The sequence below is a fragment of the Marmota monax genome, unplaced genomic scaffold (assembly GCF_021218885.2).
Source record: "Marmota monax isolate L192 unplaced genomic scaffold, Marmota_monax_Labrador192_F-V1.1 WCK01_AAM20220418_F8-fsc00068, whole genome shotgun sequence".
Lineage (NCBI taxonomy): Eukaryota > Metazoa > Chordata > Mammalia > Rodentia > Sciuridae > Marmota > Marmota monax.
The window spans coordinates 9,429,404-9,456,484 of NW_026692352.1; the positions used below are offsets into that span (position 1 = coordinate 9,429,404).

The 27,081-nt window shown below is 42.3% G+C and overlaps 1 protein-coding gene across 3 annotated transcripts in view; it reads right to left on the reverse strand.

The window, feature by feature from the left end:
- Tenm4 (teneurin transmembrane protein 4) overlaps positions 1-27,081 on the reverse strand; it is a 1,383,002-nt gene that overhangs the window by 731,726 nt on the left and 624,195 nt on the right. For 2 of the 3 annotated variants that reach the window (XM_058578574.1, XM_058578573.1), the window contains exon 1: positions 4,970-5,290. The exons of the other annotated variant lie outside the window; for it this stretch is intronic. The gene's annotated coding sequence lies outside the window, so the exon portion shown is untranslated. Of the gene's footprint in view, positions 1-4,969; positions 5,291-27,081 lie in introns of those variants that run through there. 3 annotated transcript variants of the gene reach the window in all.

The following is a 27,081-nucleotide window of genomic DNA, read 5'->3' on the forward strand; positions in this document are numbered from 1 at the left end:
TGGATCAATGCAAGAAGGGTACCCAACTACTTAAGCTTTTGAAACACCAAGTAGACATGTTGACTGATTTATTTACTGTGTCCTGGGACATGAAGAGACTCAGGTGGGTTGACTTTTCCAGGGCAATGCTGTGTTGCACATGGGGGTAAACTTGCTGGGAGACTGTCTCCTTTGTAAGATCTCCAGGGACAGCCTGAGGCCCCTGAGCCAAAAGAAAGGGAAAAGGGTGGGGAAGGGGAATCCACCCCCTCAGCAAAAGTTGGAAGACACACACACTTCTCTAAGGAACTGTTTGTCATTTATCATGGAGCCAGCCCCACCTACAAGGCTGAGGAACATATTTACATATTTCAACTCCACTGCTGGCTGAAGATCTACAGAAAGCGATGATTCCAAGACAGCCAAGGAAGAAAAATGTTCTTGGAAAAAGGATTTGCCTATCTGGTCAGCAGAACAGCTCAAAGTTATGCAAATCCTATGCTGAAGACATACTTGTCGCCCATATTTTCCTCTACTACCTCAGCTCCCAAGCCTATAAAGGGATTGCAAAGTAAACCATCAGATTCTGGTTTAAAAGATGAAGGAAACACGGTTTACCCTACTGCTTTTCATGTGTGACAAAAGCCATGGAATGGTATAAGCCTTTGACTCTGTGACCCTACTCTCTAGGAATTTGACTTAATAAAATACTAACATTGCACAGAGCATAAGGGTAATTGCTACAGTTTTGTTAAAAATTAAAAATAAACAAGCCAAACAATTTGAACTGCTTAAATAAAGTATGTTACATTAAAACATGGAGACTCTAGTTAGCCAATAAAAATGTTGTTATAGCTGGGTGTGGTGGCACATGCCTGTAATCCCAGTGGTTTTGGAGGCTGAGGCAGGAGGATTGCAAGTTCAAAGCCAGCCATAGCAACGTCATAAGCAACTCAGTGAGACCCTGTCTCTAAATAAAACACATAAAAGGGCTGGGGATGTGGCTCAGTAGTTAAGCACCCCTGAGTTCAACCCCAGTACAATAAAGAAAGAAAGAAAGAAAGCTGCCACAGCCAGGAAAGTTATAACATGGATAGATTTGTATGTTTTATCATTAAATCAAAATTAGCATTCAAACTATTTTAACTATGACTTCAATTTCTCTACATTCATAAAGAAAAGTCCCAATATATAATCTAAAATATAGTGAAAATTATTTTATTTTTGCTTTTCTTTATATTTTCTGAATTGCTGTAATGAACACATATTATTTAGGCAATCAGAATAAATATGAAAGTTAGGGGGAAAGCTGAGACAAAGTACCAAACACATAAACCATACAGGACTAAGCACATATATATTTACATTGTTTCTTTAGACAAGATGCTTATGGAGAATTATTCTTTTGGCTCCCTGGGATCTAGGGCATGTTACTTTTCATTTTGGCTCCCACAGCTGTGTGTGAGCACAAAGCAAAGATGGAGTCATTCAGTTTTCTGTTACAATAAGTAAGGCTGATGGACATGTAAGAAAGTAGGTAAAAATTGGCCCTTTAGATCTAAAATCAACATTGATTTACCCTGGTAGACTCTTGGAATCAAATCCATAAGGAGGTGATTTAAATCTCATTGTTCTTTTATTTCACATGTTAGAGTTAGGGATATAAGAGAACTTGGTGGGACTGGAGCAACCAAAAGCTTATTAAGAACCCAGGCAGAGAAGCTGTTAGAACAGGATAGATAGCTGAGCACTCAGGTGAGGATCTGTACCATTGTGAACTTATCTAATCTCATTTGCTTTCAACCTCTATCACAGTTAAAAAGTGAATTGGCATCCTAAATTGAGTTCTTTGTTTGTGTTGTCCAATAATCTCTATCTTAAATTCCTAATCCCCTCTTTCCCATAATTGTAACTTTTGATTTGGAAATATGGGTTATGTAACATGCCAGTCTGCACAAGGGTATAATTTCATCAGAAAAAGGGACCCAATGAAACAAATTCTAACAAAACTGGAAATGACTTTTCTAAGAAAAGAGAAGATATTTTTGTTTTAAGCATTTGAAGCTAGTTTTAAATAGACTTTGCATGCAATGTTGCTGGTTCTTTTGGGGCTGTTGATTTCCATGTTGAACCTTACCCAACAAATGCACAATGATGGAAAAGGAATGACCATCTTCAAAGGGCCCACAGAATACCAGAGGTTTTATGGATATTAATGCTTGCAGTGTTGAAAACTTAGACAATATTGTCCCATTTTATAGGGCAGAGAACTGAGGCTCCAAAAATAACTTGCTTATGGCCAAATATATTATACCAAAAATACCAAATAGAATCATATATGAAAGCCAATCAGATTATATTGAAGGAGAGTCCTTGGAAACCAAAACTGTTCACTACCACAACATCCACCCTACTACTGGAACATCTGCTGGACAGAGAGCTCACTACCCCACATTCAAGATCATTACAGCCGGGAACGGTGGCCTAAGCCTGTAATTCCAGCGCTCAGGAGGTTGAGGCAGGAGAATCCGAGTTCAAAGCCCACCTCAGCAAAAGCAAGGTGCTAAGCAACTCAGTGAGACCCTGTCTCTAACTAAAATACAAAGTAGGACTGGGGATGTGGCTCAGTAGTAGACTGCCCTTGAGTTAATTCCTGGTACAAAAAAACAAACAAACAAACAACAACAAAAAAAAAAAAAACACCATTCCATTCACTGTAGAACTATCCTCCCGCAGTTCCTGTTGCTACAGAGCACTAGTTCTGACCCTAGGGCAAACGCTGACCCTTCCTCTCTACCCCTGCCCCCACATAGGAGGCTTATAGGCTTACTACCTTATTCTATTCTACCACCACACCCCAAAAGAAGCTTTGGTAAGAATAGGATATTAGCAGCAGAACCTGAGAACTCTCTCTATAAAATAGAACCTCTCCATCCATCCCTGACACTTTGCTAACCATGAAGATGGAGACTTCACAGGCCACCATGCACACCTCCCCTACTCACTTAAAGACACCAGCTGGAAATAAAAACTTCCCGGAAGTAGCCCCCTAAAGCCACAAGAATATCTATGCCCTAAGTCCTGTCTGAACAACCCGGGGACATTCAGGTTCTCAACCCTTCACAAGGACCTACTACTGCAGGCAAGGCATTGCTGAGAGCAGGCAGGGGTTCAGTAAGCTCAGACTGGTCCAACCCCACTAGGTGGAAGGGTTGCCGGTCATCACCCTCACCAGAGAACAGATTCTTTCTCATTCTCACCATTCCCTTACAGAATCTAGAAATAAGGGAATTCCGTTTTCATGCTATCTGGTTTCGCCACAAACCTCCCCTCCCCAACACACACACACACACACACACACACACACACAGGGCGCAGAGGGGGGATGCAGGACTTGCTCCCATTGCCACCACCTGTGAAAACACCCTTCATAAGTTTGGCAAGGAGAGCTCAGCGGGAAAGCGAGCGGGAGGACGCCTGGAGCACACCTGGGGTCTGGAAGAAGGAGCTCCGGCGGCCGAAGGGAGGGAAGCACCGCGGGGTCCCCAGCCCTGCTGGGCTCAGGGCTGGAACGTGGCCCGGAACGTGGCGGTCTCCGCTCGAGTTTCGTGCCCAGGCCCCGCCCACTCGTCAGCCCCGCCGGCGCGGACCTCAGCTCAGGCCAGGTCGGTCCGACGCTGGCAGATAACGCGAAGGGGCCAAGGCCAACCCCGGAAGCCCGGGAGACTGCCAGAAGCTGGGGACAAGGGCCACGTGGGGCCACCGCCAGAGCTGGAGAGGGGGGATCAGCGGCGGTGGGAAACAGGTTGCCGCCGAACCCATCCCCCCCCCCCCGCGCCTGTCCTCCCCACCGCGACCCGATTCCCGCCCTGCCCCGGGAGCGAACCCGGCCACCTCCTGGGCTTCCTCCTCCTTGCGGGACCCAGCGTCCGGGCCGGAGTCCCTCTGGCAGCCCGGGTAAAGGCGCCTTCAGCAAGGTCAAGGCGCGGCCGGCCGGCACCTGGGGATTTTTCCCAACCGAGCACTGGCTTTGCAATCGCATTGTTAAGGATCATGGCAGCGGCAGGAAATCTGAACGGCCCCACAGGTCTACGCGAGGGAGGATTTATTTTACAGCGCCGACCACACTCAGACCCGGGGTCTCAGGGGGAGGGGACGCGGGGTTTCAGGACACTGGAATGTGGCAAAAACAAAACACTTCCTACCCTTGCACACCATCAATTCTGACCTCGCGGAGGGAGTTCAGGGCCACTGAGTCCCAGACTTCAGTTCCGGAGGGCTCTGTCAGAGCTTGGGGTGACTTATCCCTCTACAGGCGAAAAACAAGATTTAAAAACACTCTACTACTGTGGTTTCTCTATCACAGCCCGTCAACGTGCTACAAGGCTGCGGCGGCGAAAGAAGGCAGAGAGATGCAGAAAACAAACGTAGGAGAAGCAAAACTGCTGCGGAAGCCATACCCGCGTTCATCCCCATTCCATCCCCATTGGCGCCGGGCAAGCCCAGGAAAAGGCACATAATGGTAGCCGCCCCCGGTAAAGGCCAGCAATCTACTTGCTAACCCCTCAACCCTCGTTAAACTGGTCGGAATGTCTGGGATCCCTGGGCATCTCCAAAAGGGACAGGCATCGCGGGCAGGTTTCTAGACACGTGAAGGGCGCTGGGTGTAAAGATCGGGAGGGGCACCAGGAGAAGCCAAGAAGAGAGTCTTTGGAGCTCCCCAGAGCACATTTTCCTAAAACGCTGTTCCCTGGAAGGCCTTCCAACACCCCCAGGGAAGACTCTAGGCTCTTAGAACTCAAAGAAACCCGAGTTCTGACTGGCTCTTCTCAGATCAACCCTGAATCCCCACCCACCCAGTCCCTGGCTCAGTAACTGGATCTTTGGGGACAGCAATATCAGCACCCAACATCCATCGCAGAAGTAGGCTCCGGGGTACAAGACGTCCCCCGCTCTCCACTCCCGAAGTAGAAGCGCCCCGGGTACTTACATTCCCCAAGCAGGAAAACTTTCAGGCTTGTCTTTCAAGAACCGGGTGCTCGCATCACAGTTCTGGGTTATCACTGAGGCAGCTTATATAATTGCCCGCGATGCCGTTCGGCAGCTGTCCCTCCGGTGCGCGACCGCTTGGCTCAGCACATGGGCACCCTCTGGCCCCGGAGCTCGGGATCGTGAGCGTGCCCCACCGGCGCCTTCTACAAAGCAGCAGAGTGATCTCCTGGGCTAGTCCAACGCCAAGTGTGCGCGTAGGTTCCGGCAAAACCCCGGCTGCCTCCCTGCTCCCCTTTCGCTGCGTTGGTGGCTTACGGTTAACTGCATCTCTATAAACCTTCTCGCCAGGGCTTGGGGGTGGGGTGGGAGGGAAATAGGGACTGAGTGGGTGATTGGTGCAGTTCTGATAAGGGCTCCGCACCCAGCTGAGCAGTTATACTCCTGTCCAAATGGACTAAGCTGCAGAAATCACCTTAACATCTCACCGAGGAAGGTGAGCCAATTTCCAAAGTTAGAGACCACGCAGTTGAATTTCCAGTACTTTCCAACCTCGCCTAGGCGGGGGCAGGGCAGAGAAAAGGCGGACAGTGGCCAGCAAAGCCCACGGTACTGACCCGCCAAGGACTCACTACTTGAACCACCCTTCCACCCTTCGCCCAAGTAGTTGGCTGTGTATTCTTAGGCTGCACACACACACACACACACACACACACACACATACCGCGCCACCACCTTCCCGTCTGCTCCTCCAGTGTAAAGATTGCAGTTTTATATAGCAAGGAAAATGACTAAGGAGCCTGGTGATCACATTTCAACACAGAGCACCTTTCCCGAAACTGGAGGTGCGAGCAGTTTCACACACTCACACCCGGGAGCCCCACAGAGGTCCACCCGGCGGCTATAGCCTCAACTTGCTCCTAGGCGAACGTGAACAGCACTGCCCAGCTGCCGGCGAGACCAGGCAAGGATAGGCGACGCGTGGATTGCAGAAGGTGCGGGGCTAGGGTCGCGTCTCCAGGCTCTCGACTCCAACTGCAGCGCACAAGGGGCCGCTGAAGCCAGCTCTCGCCCCGCAGGGTAGGCTGCAGTCCTGGAGCCCGGCGCCGCCTCGCGGGCTCCTCCAGCGCCCGCCGGGAGTCTGAGGCGGGCGGGTCTGCAGAGGGGCTGCGGGCGACTGGGCCGTGGTTTGGCGGGGAAGGAGAACCGGGCGCGGCAGACAAACCTAGGGCGCGCCGCCTCCTTTCCACCCGCGTCCAAAGTCCCAGGCCCGCGCCCACATCTCTGCTGTTCCCCAACCCTTCCTCTCAGGCTCCAGTCCGCGGCAGGCTCCGAGGGCTGCGGCGGCGGCTCCGGGCTCCAGACTGTCTTGCCTTGCCGGCAACCCGCGTCCCAGCCTCCCTCCCTCCTCCCACCCTTGGTGAGGGCCAGGATAGCGAGCAAACGTCTCCAGGAGCCCTCGGCAGCCGAGGAGCTACCCGGTCCTGCGAGCGCAGAGGGGCCACAGAGCTGGCGAGGTGCCGCCGCGGTCCCTAAGGCGCTTTTCCGTAGAGCGGATCACGCCGCCTTACCGTGGCTGCAGGCTGCCACCGCCGGGGAAGCGGGGAGGAGGGCGGCAGGGAGGCAAGGCGCCGCACTGGTGGCTCCTCTACCTCTAGGCGGCACGGCTCCTCGGCTCCGCGAGCCGGAGCGGGGCGCCCAGGAAGGACAGGTCCCGGCTCTGCGCTCAGCTCCAGCGAGACCAACAATAGCTCCCGCGGGGAGCGGAGCCCCAGCGAGCCTCCAGCCGCGCGCACACGCCCGGCTCCCGCTCCCGGCCGCTCCCGGCCGGCGTCCCTGCCAGCACTGCTGCCCCACATGAAACAGCTGCAATCCCGAGGCTTCTGGGGGGTTGGGGCGGGTGTGTGCGCGCGCGTGTGTGTGTGAGTGTGTGTGTGAGTGTGTGTGTTTAATAGCTTCCCTCCTCTTCTTCCCCTCCCTGCCTGCTCGCCTGCCTGCCTCCGTTCCCCACCCTCGCTCTCTTACACACAGAGAGGGCGAGCGACACACACACACACACACACACACGCACACGCACATGCAGGTTACATGAATGGGAGGCGGGAGCCAATCCTAGGAGGCCCGGCGAGCCAGCGCGCACAGGCGTTTGGAGCAGGGCTGCACCACAGCGCCGGGGGGCGCCACGCAGGCGATGAGCATCTTTCACCAGTCCACTCGCCTGCCTCTCCACTCACCCCAGTCTCTCTGTTGTCTCCAATATATTTCCCTCTCCTTTCCGTGCTCTCCGCTTTCTCCATCTCTCTGCACTCCTTTTAATCTCATTTTCTTTCTCGAATTCTCCAAGCTCTCTCAGCTCGGTATTTTTCTTTGTGTCCTCTTTTACCTTCCTTGCTTTCTTCCTAGCCCCCCCTTCTAAAACTTTCTCCTCCCTTGTCCAGCCTTTTCTCTGTTTCTTCTCCTCTTGACTTTGGTTCTTTTCCCTCTCTTTTACTTCCTTCTCTTTTTCCTTGTTTCTTGGTAGTGCTGTCCGGTCTCCTCTCGGTTCCCCAAGTCTGTTTGGGGCCCTTAGCCTCTTCCTTGCCTACCCTCTGGATGTTAATCCACACCCCCAACACTTTTCCAGGGATGGACTCTCAGTTGCTACTGCAGCATAGTCAGTTGTTATTAAGAGCTGAGAACTTGAGTTCCTTCTTCAGGCATGTAAGATGCCCAAAGAAAGGCCCTTTTTCCTGGGACAACTTCCCCCAAAACCACAGTAATAACTACAGAAGTGTGATAACAATCATTGAAAAAAAAAATAGCAGTGAATGTGGTCCAAGTGATTTCTTGGTCCAAATGCATGTCTGTATGATGATCACCAGCACATCACCAAGGGAAGGACATTTTTATATGATGAAATAGGCAACTTGGTGTAGTGGCAACTTACAAAGGTTTTAGAGGGAATCCAGAAGAATTCCCAGCCCAAGCTTACTGTATGCTCACTGTAGGACTCAGTGCAAGCCATTTTACATCACCCAGCCTTAATTTTCTGAACTGTAAATCAGATTATACTTATCCCACTAGTATGCTGAGGATTAAAAGATAAAATTATAAAAAGGAAACACTGGACATATAGGAGATGTTCAATTAATAAGCACCTACATCTGGTTGGTCACAGATTACAAACTTGAGGTACTGGATAACCCTTTATTATATCCTAATTGAAGTAGAAAGGCAGAGATGGGGATAGGAATGTGTAAGAGGTTTCCTCAAACCCTGTTAAATCTTTACAATAAGTTAACACCAGTGACAAAGCCTCTGAAACTAAAATGTCAAGTCTCTGCCTTTGGACAGTATTTACCAACTCCATGTCCTTACTACATACATCAAAGCTGGGGACCATCTCTGATTAGCAGTCAGATTCAGTTCTTCAACAAATATTTGTTGACTATCTACTCCGTGGTAGGTGTGTGATGACTTCTGGACATTTTAGGAGTGAGGAAAATGAATCCTGCCTTCTGCATTCACAGTGTCCTGGACTTGTCTCATGAATATATCAAGAGAAAAAGAGACATATAGAAGTGCCATTTGTTTAGTGGGCAAAAATCTTTAAAAAATGTGAGGTCCCTGGCAGGGAATATAATAAAGAAATCTTTAAGAGAAAATTTTGGAAACAATTTTTGGGCTACGTACTTCGTTTGACTTATGAGAAAACTAACACCCACAGGCTAATGTAGTGGGTGAGAGCATGATGAGAAACAAAATATTTACACAGTATTGAACTACCTCCTCACAAGATACTGTTCAATTCAAAGGGGAAAATAGGAGCTTCAGAGCAGAGAAATCTGGCAGATTCCACCCTAATGAAGAGATTAAAATCAGGAGCATCAGGAATGTGACAAATAGACATTATGATGCACTGAGAAGGACATAATGTCACTTCTATGGCATCTAATCATCAAGACATATCAGACAGGCCTGAAGAGGACTATTCCACAAAATAATTAATGAATGCTACTTAAGAATATGTAAATTTAGAAAGACCATTCCAGAGCAGCTCAAGAGTTAAGAGTTTAATTGTTTGACAATAAATGGAACTCATGATTCTACATTGGATCATTAATGGGAAAATTGGCAAAATTTAAATAAGGTCTGTAGATGAGGCAATAGTATATATCTATGATAACTTCCAGCCTTTGATGGCCATGTAGGGGGACTATCCTTGCTTTTAGGAAATGTGGAACTAAAGTTTTAAGAGGTACAGGTGGGAAAAGCTACAACACCAATCCTTGCCTTCAAAGACAGACATGGGTATGCTGGGTTCCTGCCTAAGGAATAGGTAGAGTGAAAGCAGAGCAGTGTGCTTAGCCTAACCTTTGGTGGTAAGGAAAGACTTCCTGTAGGAGGTGGCATTCAAACTGAGAGTCAAAGGCAAGGAAGTTAGCTAGACCATGAAAGGAGAGAGATTGCTTTCTCAGTAGAGGTAAGAAAGAGTATACAAATAATATGGACAAAAGCATAAGGCTGGCATAGCAGCAGAGTCAGGCATGTAAGGAAGTGTGTGGGTAGAGTTAAAAGTAGTAGGTAGGGTTGACTATTGAAGAGGCCTGGAGGAGGCCAAGGATCCAAACACCTTGAAAGCTCAGTTACTGGGGTTGGAGTGGGGTAGAGAGCTGTTGAAGACTTTATGTCAAGAAGAGATGTGATCTTGAGCATATTTGAAAAAGATGAGAAATAGATAATTTGGCAACAGTGTGGAGAAATGGATTAATGATGGTAGCTTTGGAAGACCAGAGACAGGAACCAGTTAAGTCAGTTAGGTAAACCAAGGTAGTTGCCATGAAAATGGATAAGAGAGGAGGTATAGTAGAGAGAACAAGGATATACAGTGGGCAAATTTTGGTAGCTGATTAGATAGGAGTAGGCAAGGAAAGTCCAAAGTAACATGCATTTCTCAAGCTTTGGTGTCTTAGTGGAGGGTGGCACTCACTACTTATTACATTATCAAGAGAATTCAGGAGGAAGTCAAAGTTTTAGAGGAGAGACTAAAGTTGATTGTTACTATGTTGTAATCTCACCCCATAGCTGACTTGAGAATCTTCTGTATGTCTACTCTGTCCCATAGGAAATAATTGTAAAATTCAGCCTGAGACCTGCCAAACAGCCAGCTAGCTCTACGTATTACCTCAAAAAGTAAGAGATTAGATCTATTAGTATATAATTTATGAGAATGATAACAGACTTGAAATAGCCTAAGATTAAGTAAATTGGGGAACAGCCTTTGTTGGAATGTTATATAGCCACTACAAAGTATGTCTTTGCCTAGTTTTTCATGACATAGAAAATGCCAATGTTATCATGTAAAATTTTAAATATAGAATCCAAAATTTCTAATTACATAAAAATCCTCTTGTAGAAAGATCTGAAAAAGCAAAATTCAACATGCCAGATATTAATAATGGTTGCCTCTAGGTGATGGGACTGTGAGTAATATGAATTTTCTTCTCTCTCTCTCTCTCATATTTTTAACTTTTTCATGATGCACATTCATGACTTTTGCAATAAAAATGAAGAGCTGTCATTAAAAATAAAGACATAGCTCTGACCTTCACCTTCCACTTGATCCCCTTTCAGTGTACCATTCCCACTCCCCCTGGAGAGTAACTACCTTTGAAGGGTTTTTTTTTTTTTTTTTTTTTTTTTTTGAGTTAAATACAAAGGTATTTAACAAATCAGGGGAAATAATCATCTGGGCTAGAGAGGGGAAAAGGGCGTTTTGAAGGCAGAAATGTTATTAGAGCTGTTGAAACTGTATATATTAAAGATGTTTGCGTTGCCCTTATTGATTCTGTAATATGTTACAAAGAAAAGAAAACATAGAGTGGGGCCAAGAAAATGTGAGCCTTTAAAGGGCAAATTTTAATTAGGAAACATATTTATTTGCAAAAAAAAAACCCAAAAAACAAAACACTTCTCTTTGGAGTCCAGCAGTTACAACAAAATTGTTTCAGGAAGGAAGTATTTCAAGCAAGGAGACACAGAGGGGCAAGGGGCAATGCTTCCTGCCTGCTGTCTGATACTACATCAAATACACAAGCTTGTTACAGAGGATTTAGACACCCACTGATAAGCGCCATCAAACTTTCACAATGAGAGGGTGAGAAAAGTACCGCCAGAGGATGTACTTAGTCTTTGGAAAGGTTGCTGTAAATAGCTCCCTGGTAAGGTTTCCTCTGCATCGTGATTTTTCATCTCATCGAATGGTTTGCCATGTGGATAGGCTCCCCAACCCAAGTAATAATAGCAATGAATACAAGCAGAGCCCATTCACCTTCCCACAGGGCTTCTGCATCTGTTGACTCCCTCAGTCCTTCACTCACCTGACAGGGATCCTGTGAATTCTAGTTTGCAAGGAAGTAGGGGGACCCAAGACCATCAAAGGGGCTGAGCAGGGGCTACAACTAAGCAAAGAACAGGAGACAATTCTTGGAGAGACTTTTGTGTGGCCCTGGATCCTCCACAGCATGTCTGTTACTCATGGACTCCAGTGATAAATGGGGAGAGAGGTGAGCAAACTGAGGCCTGTGGCTCAGGCTCAGCAGGATGGGAATTGAAACTCAGCTCTTCAGAACTCCCAGGCCACTAGCCTTTCCCAGAGCAACACCATTTTTAAAACCCAGGAGGAAAAGTGGTGATTTTTTTCTTGGGCAGGCTGATTCAGTCTAACCTGTAAGCTGTCTCTCTGTGAGGTTTGTCTAACCTCTGAGCTATCTTTCTGTCTTCTGGGAACTCCAATGATTAGATTCACCATAAAAATTCTCTGTTAGAGAAATAGCTGCATCTTCTTCTTCACCCCACTCCTCACTCCTAATGTTCAGCAAAGTGTCTGTTTTATAGGTTTTTAGTAAATATTCTTTTACTGAAAGAAGAAACAAATACTAATAACAATAACTATCATATATTGAGCACTGCACTGAAGACCAAGCAAAGGGCATTATGTCATTTAAATCACAGCATACAATTAAAGGTGGTAGCTAATTATTGTACCTATTCCATGAGTGAAGAAACTGAGACTTAGAGTAGTTCAGCAAATTATTGAAGGTTATATATTTAATAGGTGCCAAAGCTAGTTCCATCATGGATTGCTCCTTGTGTTGGATGGACAGATTGAATTAATGATGAGCTGAGTGAGGTGAGCTTTTCATGAATGGTCTGTTTAGTCTTGTCTGGAGTAGGCCATTACATTATTGAGCGCTATTTCCTTCATTGCATGTTTCATAGGCTGCAATTACTTGTTTATGCATTTATTTGTTTTTTTTATCTTCTTCCCAACTGCCATATAAGACATAAATTCCATGAATGGAGATGCCAAGTATATCTTGGTCACTGTTGTGACCCCCAGAACCTAGAACAGTGCCTGACATAAAGTAGGTGTTCAATAAATATTTGTGAAACGAAAAATGAATGCAGCTCCCATTGATCCTGTGCAGTGGAGAGCCTGTGAGCACACATGCATAGGTACTTGTGAAGCTGGGTGTTTTTCCTTGAACTCACTCCATCTCCATGCCAACCATATATTATCTGCCCTGCAGGGCATGTGGTCCAGGCAGTAGCGCTGAGATTCCAATGAGCACGTAATGGCTCTGATGTCAGATTTTGTCCCTCCACTGACATTTGCTCCCAGATAGCAGGGACAACACTGATCAGAAAATAGCAGCATCTGTTCTGGTCAAAGGTGATGAGCTGGCAAAATTCTGTGGTGAAGCATCCTCTCTGAGTAGGTTAGCCCCTGCTTTCACAATGCAGAAGCACCACATGATATTGCTTGAATTCTGTTTTCCTTCTGTGGGCTGCTGGTAATGAATGGTCTCCTCAGAAGTTCTCCTAACACTTTTCTCTGGCATGGGCCATGTCGTGTGAAACTCTCCAAAGAGGATGCATCTCAACTGAGGCCTCCATTCCCACCAATTTCCATCATTGCTCTTATCATTATTTGCCTAACAGGCTTCCTTGCCACACCTGTGGATGCATCTTTTTCAGACATGGCAGATCAGGTAGCAGGTGTTGGTCTTTTGCAGAGCTAAATGAATTCCTTTCCTAGGCTTGGGAGTATGCAGCATTTATTAGAACCGCATATTGGTCCAGAGGACCGGGGCTGAGATGATCAAGAATGAAACAAGAGCAAACTAAAAGCTACAACAAGGGCCTCTGCTAAAGTTTCAAACTCTCTGTGGGGTGATTCTAATGAAGTTATATGAAGCATGTGGTGGACAAATGCTTTACAAATATTCATGCATTTAATCCTTACAGTAGTCCTGTTCAATTAATTCTACTACCCCCAAATCAAATTGTAATCCAACATTTTCAGGTCTTATCAGTTTATAAGACTACAGAAGTACACACTGTTCAGTTAGGCACAGTACTTTTATCATGTACAATGTATGTTGGAAATGGATATATATATATATATATATATATATATATATATATACATACATACATACATACATGACCATTTTTGTGGATAAACATACATATATTCACATTTTTTGTTTATAGTTACATACTATATCATTATATGAATGTGCTATAAGATAACTGTGTGAATTTAACCATAGGGTTTACAGTGATTATGATAAGATTTATATTATCAAAAAATCTCAGGTAAACAACTTAAGACAAAACACATAGTAGCTGCTTAAAAATGTTAAGTATGCAAATTAGATTATCACTCTCATGTCTGTTGATTGTTTTCATTTTTTGTTTTCTTTTGGAACTAAGGATTGAATAGAGGGGTAGTTTACCACAGGCTACATCTCCAGTCATTTTATCTATCTATCTATATATATTTTGTTGTTGTTTGTTTGTTTGTTTTGTTTTGAGACAGAGTCTCACTAAGTTGTTGAGGCTGTCCTGAAACTTGTGACCTTCTGGCCTTAGCCTCATGAGTCACTGGGATTATAGGTGTGTGCCACTGCACCTGGCAAGTCTGTTGATTCTTAAACAAAACAACCCATGGGAAGTTTCAAATCAGTTGGCAAAAGGTGTACATTTCAATTCTGTACTGAAGCAATTGACAAACCATGCATGTGGCAGGAAGGGAAAATTAGATCCCTGTCCCTTCATAGTATCTCTTTAAATTTTTTTTCACACTTATTTTATAAAAAAAAACCCAAAATATGAAAATTCTATGAGTCATAGGCGACAATTTTTATGATTTTGGAGATGAAGAAGCCCTTTTAGTGTGTGACATAGAAAGGAAGCAATCATAAAGAAAAACATCAATAGATTTGACTATGTCAAAATTTTAAATGTTTGTATATTTAAAAATCTAAAATAAAAATCAAAAGAACAAAATGTCTGTGAAGTATTCAATATATAAATGAAAAAGTTGCTATCATCCTTAATATATAATGAGGTTACAGTATAAGAAAAACATATCTCAAAAGAAAAGTGGGCGAAGGACAAAAACCTAATTTACCAAAAAAGTACAAATCTCAATGTATTTCATATGTTAATAACTCCAAGAAATGCAAGATACAATACTGAGTTTTTGTTTCGTTTTTGCTTATCAAATGAGAAAACAAGAGAGAATACAATACGCCCAGAAAACAGTTATTTTTCTTATATTCCTCATATGTGAATATATTAACAACCTTTCTTGAAGAGAATTTAGCAGTTTTTATAAAATACTTCCATTGTGTGTATCTTTCTACATTTAATTGAGTTAACCAAAGAAAATAACCATGGAACTCAAAGACTTATATAAAGGGGTTTCATCTGTGTTTGTAGCAATAGAGGCAAATTGGAAACAATCTAAATATCAACCAATTAGCATATGATCAAATGTATTATGGCACACAAAAGAATGATGGATCTTTATTCAGTCACCATAGATCAAGGTGCACAAAAATATTTCATGAATCGGGAAAATAGCCACCTTATCTATAATAGTAGGAAGTTATCATAGATATATAGCAAAGGTATGTGAGGTGAGGTTAGCAATAAAAATATCTTGATAATGAAATTAAAGATAATTTTTAGTTTTCATTTCTTTCTTGTTTTTAGTATTTGCCAAATATCCATAATGAGTCAATTTTATTTTAGGTTTAAGAAAAAAATTGCTAAAATAAAAAATAAACCAGATGGTATAAATTACAATATAGTAAACTTTCTACCATTCTTATGCGTGGGTAGAATAATGATAACATTATTTACATCTGTTGAGTGCTTTACAATTGACAAAGCATTTATTATCTTCCATGATCATCACAACAGCTCTGTGAGATAGACGGGATAGGACTATTGCTTTACAGATAAGAAAATCGAGGGTTGAAGGATCACAGATGATGGAACCAAGAACAGAAGTCAGGGTTCTTATATTTCTGGTCAGTGTTCCCTCCTGGTCTCAATACCAATCTCTGGATGATTGTCTCTTCCTTATGATTTTACAGGAGGACATGACCTACGATAGGGTGCCTGTTTGTTTTCAGGTCCCTTTCTTTAGCACAGGACTTGGAAGCCCATATAAATGCCTCATTTCATTTTAACTTAATTTTTATTTTTATCAAAGTGCTTCATGAACATAATTTTGAAAGTCAAATATTCTACAAGGATTTTAATGCCAAACAGTCCTCTGCCCTATAATTTCACCAGCCAACTCCACCTAATATTCCCTCTCCCCCAATTCCAACTAGTTGAGTCATTTCTCCTGATTTTTATTTCCATGTTTCTTAATAATATACTTCTATGGTAGTTTCTCTGTTTTTAATTTTTAGGGATTATACTAATATATTTCCTATAATTATAGATAATAATTTAACTGCTTTCCTCTATGTAGCCATTTCCCTTTTATCTGTCCTTTCAATGTACTTACAACATAATTTTGGTTAAATTTTAATATTTCCATTGTCATGATTGCATAAATAGTTTTTTTCAACTGAGCCATATAGTATACTATGATGTAATTTCTTGTACTAAATTTTGTTTTCTCTCCAGTTAATAACTGGCGGTTTTGTTTTGTTTTGTTTTGTGGTTGTTTGGCAGTTTACATACTGATTGTTCTTTTATCCCTAAACTCTACCAAATTATAAATTTCTCAATACATTCCAATCCATCCAATAATCTGTCAGTTTCCTTTCTTTCCTTTCCTTGCTTATTTTCCTTTCCTGTCTCACAGGAATTTCATTTCCCTTTGTCTACACCATTCAAATATGGACAAGTTGCATTCTAAGCCTGTGGCAGAACTCCTGGGGGACTGCCTTTCACAATCTTCCTAAGAATTCCATTGTCTCTCTCTCTTGTGTTTATGTCTTTTGTTTGTAGGATTCTACCCACTCCTCTCTTTCTTTGTTTACTCTTCAGAGAACAAGTGTCTTTAAGGTGAAGTTTTTGAGAACTTATTTGACTGTATCTACTAGTTTGGAAATAAATTCTGTCATTCTAATGACACTGATGGTTCCATTGTCCTTTTGCTTCCAATGTTGCTGTTAGGAAGTCTGATGTCATTTTTGTCCCTTTGTCCTGTTCCTGTGACCCTTATATTTTTCTGCTCCTTTCTGGAAGTTTTAAAGATCTTCTTTTCCCAAAGTTCAGAAATTAAAGAACAATTGCTGGGGGGTCTTACATACCTTATATTTCAGTTTTTTGATTCTGCCTAAGACAATTATTTCTGGTCCTCATTTCTACTTCCAATTAAATAACATAGTGCAGGGCTGTTGCTATGTTCTTTAGAAACTCTGAGAGATTTCTTTAAATTGTTTCCTTGATGATTTTTTTTCCTCTGTTCTCAAAATTCCTCATATTCAAATATGAAACCTCTTAGCTATTTCTCCTTTTTTCGTCTTCTCTATCCCCCATGTTTTTATCTTTTTGTTTTATTTTTGGGATAGTTTCTCAATTTTGCTTACTAACCTTTCTGTTGACATTTTTATTTCTGCTGTTTTATCTTTAATTTTCAGGAAACTGTTTTGGTGGTCTGAATGTGTCTCTTTTTACAGTAGCCTTGTTTCAGATATGTAACATCTCTAAGTATACTAGTGATATATTGTATGAAATGTTCTTCTGACCCTCTCATAGTCTCTATGTTCTTTGCAGGTGTTTTATAATTATTTCTGTGTTTCTTTTTCCATATTAGTTACTTTGCTCAGATATTGATGGTTTATGTATATCCATATATAACCAACTATAAAACTGATTAGAAGTTTTAAGGTATATGAACAATACTTGTTGACTGGTAGGCTTCCCTGTAGAATGACCTGCCTGGGTCATTTTATTGATGATTTCCTAACAGTTTCTGTAAGTCTGTTCTCAGTGGCCACTTGATTTTTGCCAGAATGAAATATTCCAGCCTCTTCCTAGGAAGGACAGGTTTAGCTGCTAAGGTTTCTGAGAGCCCAGTAGTGGAAGAGATGAGGAGGTAATCTCACCATTCATACAGATTCCATTTACTGTTTCTGTTCCTTTTCTCAGCACATTATATCTACACACAACTGAGTTGTTTCCCGTAAGTCCAGAGTTTTCAGGCTCATTCACTATAGACAATGATCTCCTTGTGTGTTGAGGGACAGCCATCCAGGACATCGTGATGGAAGAAGGAATCTTAACACAGTCAATCAACCAACCTTTCCCTTGTCAACCCTACCTGGACCTCTGTTGCAGGAAGTGCCTCAAGCGTCCACGTTCTGAGCTTTCCTGGGGCTCTGCAGTAACAACCATACCTCTATGCGTTCCCTACTAATATCTTAACATTTCACTTTTTCAAGTCTGCCTAAGTCAGTTATTTCTTGTCCTCATTTATACTTCCAGAATGTTATTGCCTCCATTTTAGTTCTTTCTTCATTTGTGGTTACCTGGACCCCAGCAGCCCCACTTGTGCCCTGGCTCTCAGAGGTTCCAATGTGAAAACAACCCTGTTAGCTGCTGTCTGTAGCCTTACTGACCTGTGAAAATATAACTTCTATCCTCATGTATACATTTCTCCCTCATTGCCCTCTGAACCAGCTCTCTCAGAATTCACCACCCAGAAAGCAAGTTAACTCGAGCCAACTTTCAACTTGAGTGAAGGGGTGACAATCTGTTAACTCACCAGACATGCGGCTATATGTGACTCTCAGCTTAGCTCATCTAGAGCTAGGCTCTGGGTATGACACAAAGCCTAGTAAAAGAGCTCTTGAAGATGTACTTGAAATATTCAGAGTTCATCATGAGCAAGGGAAAACATTAGAATAAGACTGGGGTCCGAAGCTGAAGACCAACCTCTCCCCCCTACATAGCTGCGTGACTTTGGACATTTCAGCAACATTCTCGGACTGTTTTCAAAGCCATAAAAATAGGGGGAGGTGAAAGTCCCCAGATCATCTTAAAGTGTACCTCCCAGTGTGTCTGACCTTCTGTCATCTTCTAGCAGTACTTAGTGGTCTAGAAAAGTACATACGATATTTTTCCCTACGTATCAACATTCATTTTACCAATTAAACATCAGAGAAGTATTCAGTAGACAGAGTTCAAATATAAGTTTGAAAGACTTGGATTTTCCTCTTACTAAGCTCTGGGATCTTCGTCAAGCTGCTCTTCCTTTCTCGTCCTCAATTTTCTCACTGTGAAGCTAAGGAGTTGGGCCAAGTGAACTCATAATAATAAGCAGCATTTCTAAACTATGGCTCTTAGGTTACATTCAGCCTGCCAGATTGTTTTCGCTTAATTCAGAGCACTTAAAAAACTTTCAATTCATTGCCAACATTCAAAAATTAGGAGGTCTTACATAAAAATCTGATTTTTTGGCTTTTCTTGAAAGATCAGAAAATCTGGGTTACCCATTATTGCAGGGCTACCATTGGCCTGAACTGCATGGATGCTGCTCCCATTTCTTCACTGACACAAAACAGTATGTATTTATGGGATATGGTGTGATATTTCAACACATGTACACAATGCATACTGATCGGATCTGGGTCACTGGCTTATCTATCACCTCAACCATTTACAATTTCTTGCACATGCAAAGAAAAGGAAATCAGTATGTCAAAGACATCTACACTCCCATGTTGATTGCTGCACTATTTATACAGAAACACAGGTGTCCTTTTCAAGGGGCATGTGCCCTCTCCATTGTCACAGTCCCTCCTAGGTCTACATTACTGATTTACATTGCTTAAGTCCTCCAAGTATTTGAGTTGGAGATCCCTGGGGAGTAGTCACACTAATGAGCTGTATAATATCAGGTGAGTGCTTATCTCATCCAAATAATAGAATGATATTACATAATAATGTAATAATGCTCACATTATTACACAGGACAGTACTATTAGCTCGTATTAATATTAATGAGTGAGGGCAGGGGTCCACAGACTTCTGTAAAACAAGGGAAAGTAATGGTGTCAGGCTTTTGCAAGTCTCAGAAAATCACATATTCTTCTTGTATTTATTGTCCTTCTTAAAATCTTCTTCTTAATCTTTCAAAAATATGGAGATTGTTGGTTCTCAGGCTGCACAAAAATGGGCCCCAGGTGGATTTGGCCCACGGGCTGGAGTTTGCCAGTCCCCTGAAATAGAATATGTGAAGCACTTACGATAATGCCTGGCATGCAGGGAGTATCGACAAATGCTCGTTCTCCTTATTGCAATTTCAGGCCTCTCACTCTCGTACTCTGGGACATGGATGGACTCACAGTGCCCATCAGAGCTCCCCACTGCCAATTCGATTCTCCTCTGACGACGCAGAGGGGGACAGCATTTTGCCTGTTGAGACACGTCCATCTAAATGGAAAGCCCTGCATGGTATGTAAAGAGCTCCAAAACTCGCGACAAATACAGTGCAACTGTGTCATCACCATGAAATCAAAGCCATTGTTTAAGCCGTTTGCTAAACCACATCCCCATTCCAGTTATTCTGTCTGAAACGTCACCAAACAGTCACAGCTGGACAAGGAGTTGGAGGTCCTCTGAAATCTGATTATAGGTTCTCTGTTCTCAGAGCTTTCCTCCTTTGTTTTGGGCCCTTTAATTTCCCTCCCCTCTTCTAAACACCTTGGGTTGTATTATTTATTATTTAACTTGAATGCCAGGGATGCAGCTTGAGATGAAAGGCACTTGACGAAATAAAATTGCGTTGTTGTATGAGTCTCAAACACGCCGCTTGGCATAATTAAAAAAAGAGAGACACGATATTGTTTTCTCATTCAAAGAATGTGATGGCCGAATCTAAAGAAATGTCAGTTATTTTCCCTGGCGTCCAAGGAACCCGAAGAGAACATGCATTTAAATAAAAGAACCAAGGAGCACATCAAATGATGGTTGCAATGATACACACACTTTTTTTTTTCTTTTTTAACTTGTTATTCTCCAGCAAATAGAACAAAATCATATAGGGGACGTGAACCAAGTTCCTAAAATACTTTGACCTAGTTTTCTTGATCTGGGCTCACAGTATGTATATCATATTTATGATATACATATGATTTTTTAGTTGGGGGAGTTACCAGGGATTGAACTCAGGGGCTCTCCACCACTGAGCCACATCCCCAGCCCTATTTTGTATCTTATTTAGAGATAGGGTCTTACTGAGTTGCTTAGTGCCTCACTTTTGCTGAGGCTGGCTTTGAAGTTGCAATCCTCCTGCCTCAGCCTCCCAAGCTGCTGGGATTATAGGTATGCACCACTGTGACCAGCCAAGGATTCACCACTCTTGCATGTATTTATCAAACAATGCTTGAGCACCTACTGTATGGCAAGCCCTATGCCAAGTGCTAGAACTGAAGGAATGGATAAATCAAGAGTTTGAAGTCTAATAATTTATGACCTAGTGAAGAAGACAGATGTATTAAGCACGTAATTCCAGCAAAGAACTATTTAGTACTACTGTTGCAAGAACCAATCTTTATTACGAATTTGCTGCATACTAGGTATGGTTTTAAATGGGTTTTTATATGATGAATCCATTTAATCAGCTTAATAGTCCTAAGAGTTGTCTGCTATTATAAATCTCCATTTTATAGATGGGGAAACTGAGGCCAGAAGGTAATTTAATTCCTTATCACCAGTTAGTAAGCAGAAGAGCCCTGATCCAGTCTTAAGGAATCTGACCTCAGGAACAGAGTCCTGGAATGGCACTCATCAGTCTCTTAACAAAGGGCTTGAGCTACATCTTGGGATCACAGTGCAGAAAAGCCCCTCATTTTACTTCTGGGCTCAGGGAATATGTGAGATGATATGTTTGTTTCAAAGATTCCCTGCACAGAGAAGTTGGGCAGGATATTTCATGCAGAGAAGGAGCCCATGCCCAGAAGATGATATTTGTAACAGACCTAAAAAAGAGCATTTTCAACCTGTTAAACTTGCCTCTTTTCTTTTTAAATAACACTCAGCATTACCATTAGTTGCATATTCAATATTTGTCTTCCCTGTGGTTCTGGAAACTTCAGGAGGGCAGGTGCCTGTCTTGCTGACCACTGTATGCCTAATGCCCAGCTCATTCTTAAAATATAAATTTGAGGCAAATGAACAAATCCAGTCAAGGCAGAACAGTAAGATAAGGATTAAGCTAATATTGGCCATCACAGACAGGGGTTAATGTTCAACTTCATTTTATACCAATATTAGCATTTTAAAATTCTCACTTCACACTGCTCTTTTGTAGACAGGCCCATGGTATTCTTAAAAGACTTTAAAAGCACAGTATTGTCAAAACTCCCATTACTACATGTTTCAGTAACATTGCGTACATATATCTGGAGCAATTACTCTGTGCACAGAATTCTAAGCATAATGCTGTACTTTACCCATGATAGCCATTAATTAGATGAAATGAAATGATATTACTATTGCATGCAGCACATTTTAAAGTGCAAATCCATGTGGGACAAGAAATGAGTTCTCTTCTTTTCTCTTGTTTAAAAAAAAAAAATGCCAAAGGCCAGTGCAGACAGCTCTCAAATAGTCAGGCTTTCTTAGGAAAGCTGGCAGGACCATCTTAAGAGAAGAAATGTTTTGGCTTTGCTCGTCATCTCAGCAGAGATGTCTGAGGCTGAGGGTAAAAGGGAAAAGACAGTGTCCATTTGCCAAACACTTTAGTGTCATACTAGAGGAGGTGTGGTGATCTGATTATTCCCTTTTAAAATGTCTTTGCAAATATCAAATGAGAAATGCATCTGCCTGGAAAGGTTCTCCAGTCCTTATCAATATTGAAGGTGCAGAGACAGGGCTTGGTCATTTTTTTCAACAATGACATCTTTGATTAGGAAATTATTGTAAGTACAATTCAGATGTTTAAGACAGGCATTTGAACTTTCCTTGAAATCATTTCCCAAAGTTTGGCCCAAAGATGTATTTTTACCTATAGCCTGGCAGAATAATGCGTGATTATAATTCTTCCCCATCTGGAGTAAGCAGGGGAGCTTGGAAACTCAGGAGCAGCATCCCTTCTGCCTCCCAAGGGCACTCGCCTCACAAGAAAAGGCAGTAGGCTCTGAGCCTAGTCTGAAAGTGGCCTTTTTCAAGTTAACAGCTGAACATCAGGTTAAATACATTCATGTAGGGGAAAAAGAAGAGAGCTTTGTGTCAGCCTGACCTGAATTCCATTCTTGACCCTCTTACTTAGTGGCCATGTGTATTTGGGCAAATCGGGAAGCTAGTGTGGAAAAATATTCCCTCTCATCTTTGATTATATTTCCAAATCAGAGTGGAAGAGGAATGTCAGAAACAGCCAGATGTTCCTTCAGAGATATGACAAAACAAGTAATGACTTGTCTAACTCTGAACTGGACAAAAATTTGAAACAACATATTACCTGGCCCTGTTCTGGCTCTAAGAAAATGTAAAACTTGAGAATCGTTCTTCTTTTCTCATTTTTTTTCATTACACAAAATTTGTGGCATATTTATAATGTGCCAACCACTGAACTAATACAAAGGATACTTGGGAAAGCAAATACAGAGGTGGTTCCTTTGGAGTGGTTTGCAGGTTACCAGATTCTCCCATATAAACTATCTGTGATGTGAAAATAGACGTCATGGATGATCCTTACTACAGATGATAAAACAGAAGCCAAGGGCCAGAAAAATATGAGTTTGTCACAAGGAAGTGGAGTCAGAAGCCAGTCTCAAACAGTTTGCTCCAAAGTCAGTGCTCTTTGCATCATACCTGTAATTTCCATTTTTGTACCAACAGCATCGCCAACAGTCTGTTTGGTGTTAAACAGGTGACAACATCCTTTTTGTTTTTTGTACTGGGGATTGAACTCAGGGACACTCAACCACTGAGCCACATCTCCAGCCCTATTTGTATTCTATTTAGAGACAGGGTCTCACTGAGTTGCTTAGCACCTCGATTTTGCTGAGGCTGGCTTTGAACTTGCAATCCTCCTGCCTTAGCAACCCTGCTCCCAGACACTGGGATGACAGGTATATGCCACTGTGCCCAGCAACAATGTAATTTTGTTTATGCCATACCACGTAATTCTGTGTTGTAGATATTTTTATTTTCTCAGTATCTCATTAATAATATTGAGGCCCAGACAGATGTGGTGGCCCATCTAAATTCACCGGACTAGTTAGGGACAGAGCAGAAGTTGGATTCTAAGATAACAAATTCTGTCTACCATACATGGACTCCCTCTTTAAGTATTTCCAAATTCAGAATGTTTAGGTCCTATTTTGATGATCTTAGATTATTTCCATAACCTATGTAAATTATAATTAAATTTCTGCTAATAGGCCATGTTGTGGTAAAACCTCAACAAACAGTGAGCTGAGACCCGCAGGCTTGGAAAGTTATTTATGGCAAGCTCTGAGGGCTGCTGTTACTCCATCTATGTTGCTGCAGCAAAGCATTTACTTGTCTACGCAAGCTGGCTACTCAACTACATTTTTCTTTATTCCCCCTCAGCAAAAATGGGGAAACCAGTTTCCTGCATATGGAAGCATTTCTATACTGCTAGATTTCCTGATGAGGATGGGGTGGGATGGAGGAAGCAGAATTTGTAACTCTTCGTCAGAAGAAATAGATATTTCTGAGTGAGGCTGATTGGACCAGGTCTGCATTGCCAAAGATATCCCCCCCCCCCAAATTTTTTTTTTTTTTCGTTTTTATCCCCTTTCCCCTGTTTGTAAAAGTAAGTGCTCTCTCAATCTGCTTATAACCTGCAAGGACAGAAAATCTATACTTCTTCTTTTCCTCTCTTTTTCTTATTGTGCTGATCTCTGTGGTGGGTTCACCTTCTACTCTCAGCTCCTAAATGGGCACATACAAGGAGGTGAATGAAGGCTTCCTTAGGTGCTGTGGCCACACAAAGTTTTTCCAATTATAATCCTAAATGTGTAAGTGCTGTCTGAATAGATGGCACCTTTAAATTTGGCATGCCCAGCATAATGTCATGAGTAAATCTATATATAACACATTATTCTCTTCTCAAAACAAAGGGCTGCTCAAGCTGCCAAGGGCGTGACAGACAATAAGACACATGATTTTAGTGTTCTAAAAAATATCATATTTCTCCTTCAACATTTTCCCCTTGATGTGGTTGGATCATTATACGACACTGGTCTGCTTCATCAGGTAGAGACCTGTCCAGGGTACAGGAACTCATCTCCTTTGCTGCTTAGAAACACAGGTGAACAGGAAGAAACCTGAAGCGTCTGAGTGACTTGGTGGGAGGTAGGGACACTTCTAAACTAGAGGGTTCAATGCCCCCCAGGTACTCTGTTGCCTCAAGGTTGTCTGAGAGGGTGTGAATGTGTGGCTCTCCTCTTGGTTCTCAGGGGCCCTCAGAGCCCTCTCCTTTGTTACTCTTAACACCATGGGCCATCAGGGAGATTATCACCCCTTTTTACAGATGAGAAAACTGAGGCTCAGAGAGATACTCGGAAGCTTCTCTCAGGTTACACATGAAGTAAGTGATTTGAATTCAGTTTTAACTCTTCATCAGACTTTTCACCTGCTTGTAGGAGGTGTGGGGGCCTTGAAGGTGCTCTTCCCAGGATTTGGAGGGAGGAGAACTGGTCCCTAAGCTCTCCTCCCTCTCTGACACCCTGTGGGATCCTGGACTTTCATAGCTCTAAAGCCCTAGGCTGTGACTGAAAAGGTCTTTCACATCTGATTTTTAAATTGTATTTACTGCCTTTTGTGTATGTCATATAAATCAAATTCATAAATAGTTAAGGATTATAACACTATTCTTTAAAGCACTTAACAGGAGGTGGGGTGGATTGAATTTTTATTTAAATCTGACATCACTATTGAAATGTTCACATTCATATCTTTTCCCTAGTTCAGCGGAACTCCTAATAGCAAAGCTGATGTGTTTGGCTCCATGCTCCTCCCTCCCTGCTCCATCCCCACACCCTTTGTTTTCTTCCTCTAGGACTGGAACTGGCACAGTGCTAGTGCCTAATAGCTGCTCAATAAAGAACTGCAGTATTGCTTTGCAGTATTGCTTTTTAAAAAAAATCATATTTAATTCTCTCTCTTACAGAAAGCCACAAAGGTTTTTAAACATTAGTTTAAAGAAGCATTAATAATTCATGCCTGCCACAATAAAGTAACTCTTTATAGTGACATATTGAATCAGTATTATCACATGTGCATGCTATACTTAGACAATATGCAGATCAATGAAAAACAGGGCCACCTTCTAGGAAGTTTTGAAGAATTTACAATGTAAAGGCCATTTAATACTGTATCTGAAGCCATGCCTAATTTTCTAGAACACTTCTGGTTCCCATAATTTCAGTTTTTTTTTCCCAACAAAGGCAAATGATTACATGTCTAGTGAAATAAATTTCTACCTTCATATCACAGTTAGTGTTTTTTATAAGTTCATCAATTGAAAGAAAGCAAATCAGGAGCTCTGATTGAGAGAAATTAAGTCTCTGTAGTTCGATGGCACAAGAAATCCTATTGAGTGGACCAGCAAATATACAACCCTCTGCTTTTAGAATCTAGGACCCAAAAGACACTGCAGATCTGTTCACTTTCGGAACTCCCATGCATGGAGGGTATGATAGGTGTGATGCATGCTACTATTTACAAGAAGTATGCAAGTTGACTGTTATTAGCTCCATTTTATAGACAAGAAAACTAAGGCTCAGCATCACAGGGCTAGGCATTGATAGAACAAAGAGTCAGACTCTGGTCTGTGGAATTCCTCAGCCGATGTTCTTTCTACCACTGCCACGATGCTGCTTGGGGACCTTGATCTCTTCCTCTGTGCAGAATTCACTGGTGTACAGCACTCCAAGCTAAGAACCATTGCTTCAAAATGACAGAGGAAAATGGAGTTGGTCAGATGTGACCCAAAGCAAAGATCTAATTCAGAATCATTTAGTTTCCTGTCTGCCACCTGAGACCACACTCATATTTCTCCAGCTCAGGGGCCTTGTTGGAGGAAGACCCACAGACCTACTCTCTCAGACTGCCTTTTTATGGCAGCCCTGCTGCCAAACGACTTCCCAGTTACTAACATTTAAAATCACACTTGCTACATGACAGTCGAAACACCCATGCCTATACTCAAAATCTCTTGCTGGCTTTTTAGCAGATCTTGGCTTGCTCTTTCCTCCTGTGCTCGCATCTCTGGGATCTTAGGGCACTCTGGAAAGGCAATGCTCCATGTGTCCTAATGATGCAAGAGGTGGAAAGCGCCTCCTGATAAAATTCACAGGCCTCATCCCTTGCTGCAGCTCACCCTGTATTTTTATGTTAATAATAATAAAAAAAACAACCTCAAAAATGCTAGCTAAGAGTATCTGATGTCTGAATGAGGAAGTACTTCTAAGGATCACAATGGGAAGACATGGTGATGAGAGATATCAGCAATCAACTACATAAAACAAATTTCTGCATACCAAAAATTCATTAAAAAATAAAAGGCAAATAGAAGTGACAAAGGTCTGCTATCTTTACTAGAGATGGATCTTTCATGAACTGAAAACAAAACTTAGAAAAAATAGATAAAGGTCATGAATAGAAAATTCACACAAACAGCTAATAAACATGAAAAAGAATTTTGTCTCTCTAGTAATCAAAGGAATATAAATTAAAACAATATTAAAGGACTAGTTTTTGTATATCAATATGTCAAAGGTGAAAAAGAAAGATAATTTCCAGTGTTTATAAGCATGTGGGAAGTGGTTTTCCTTT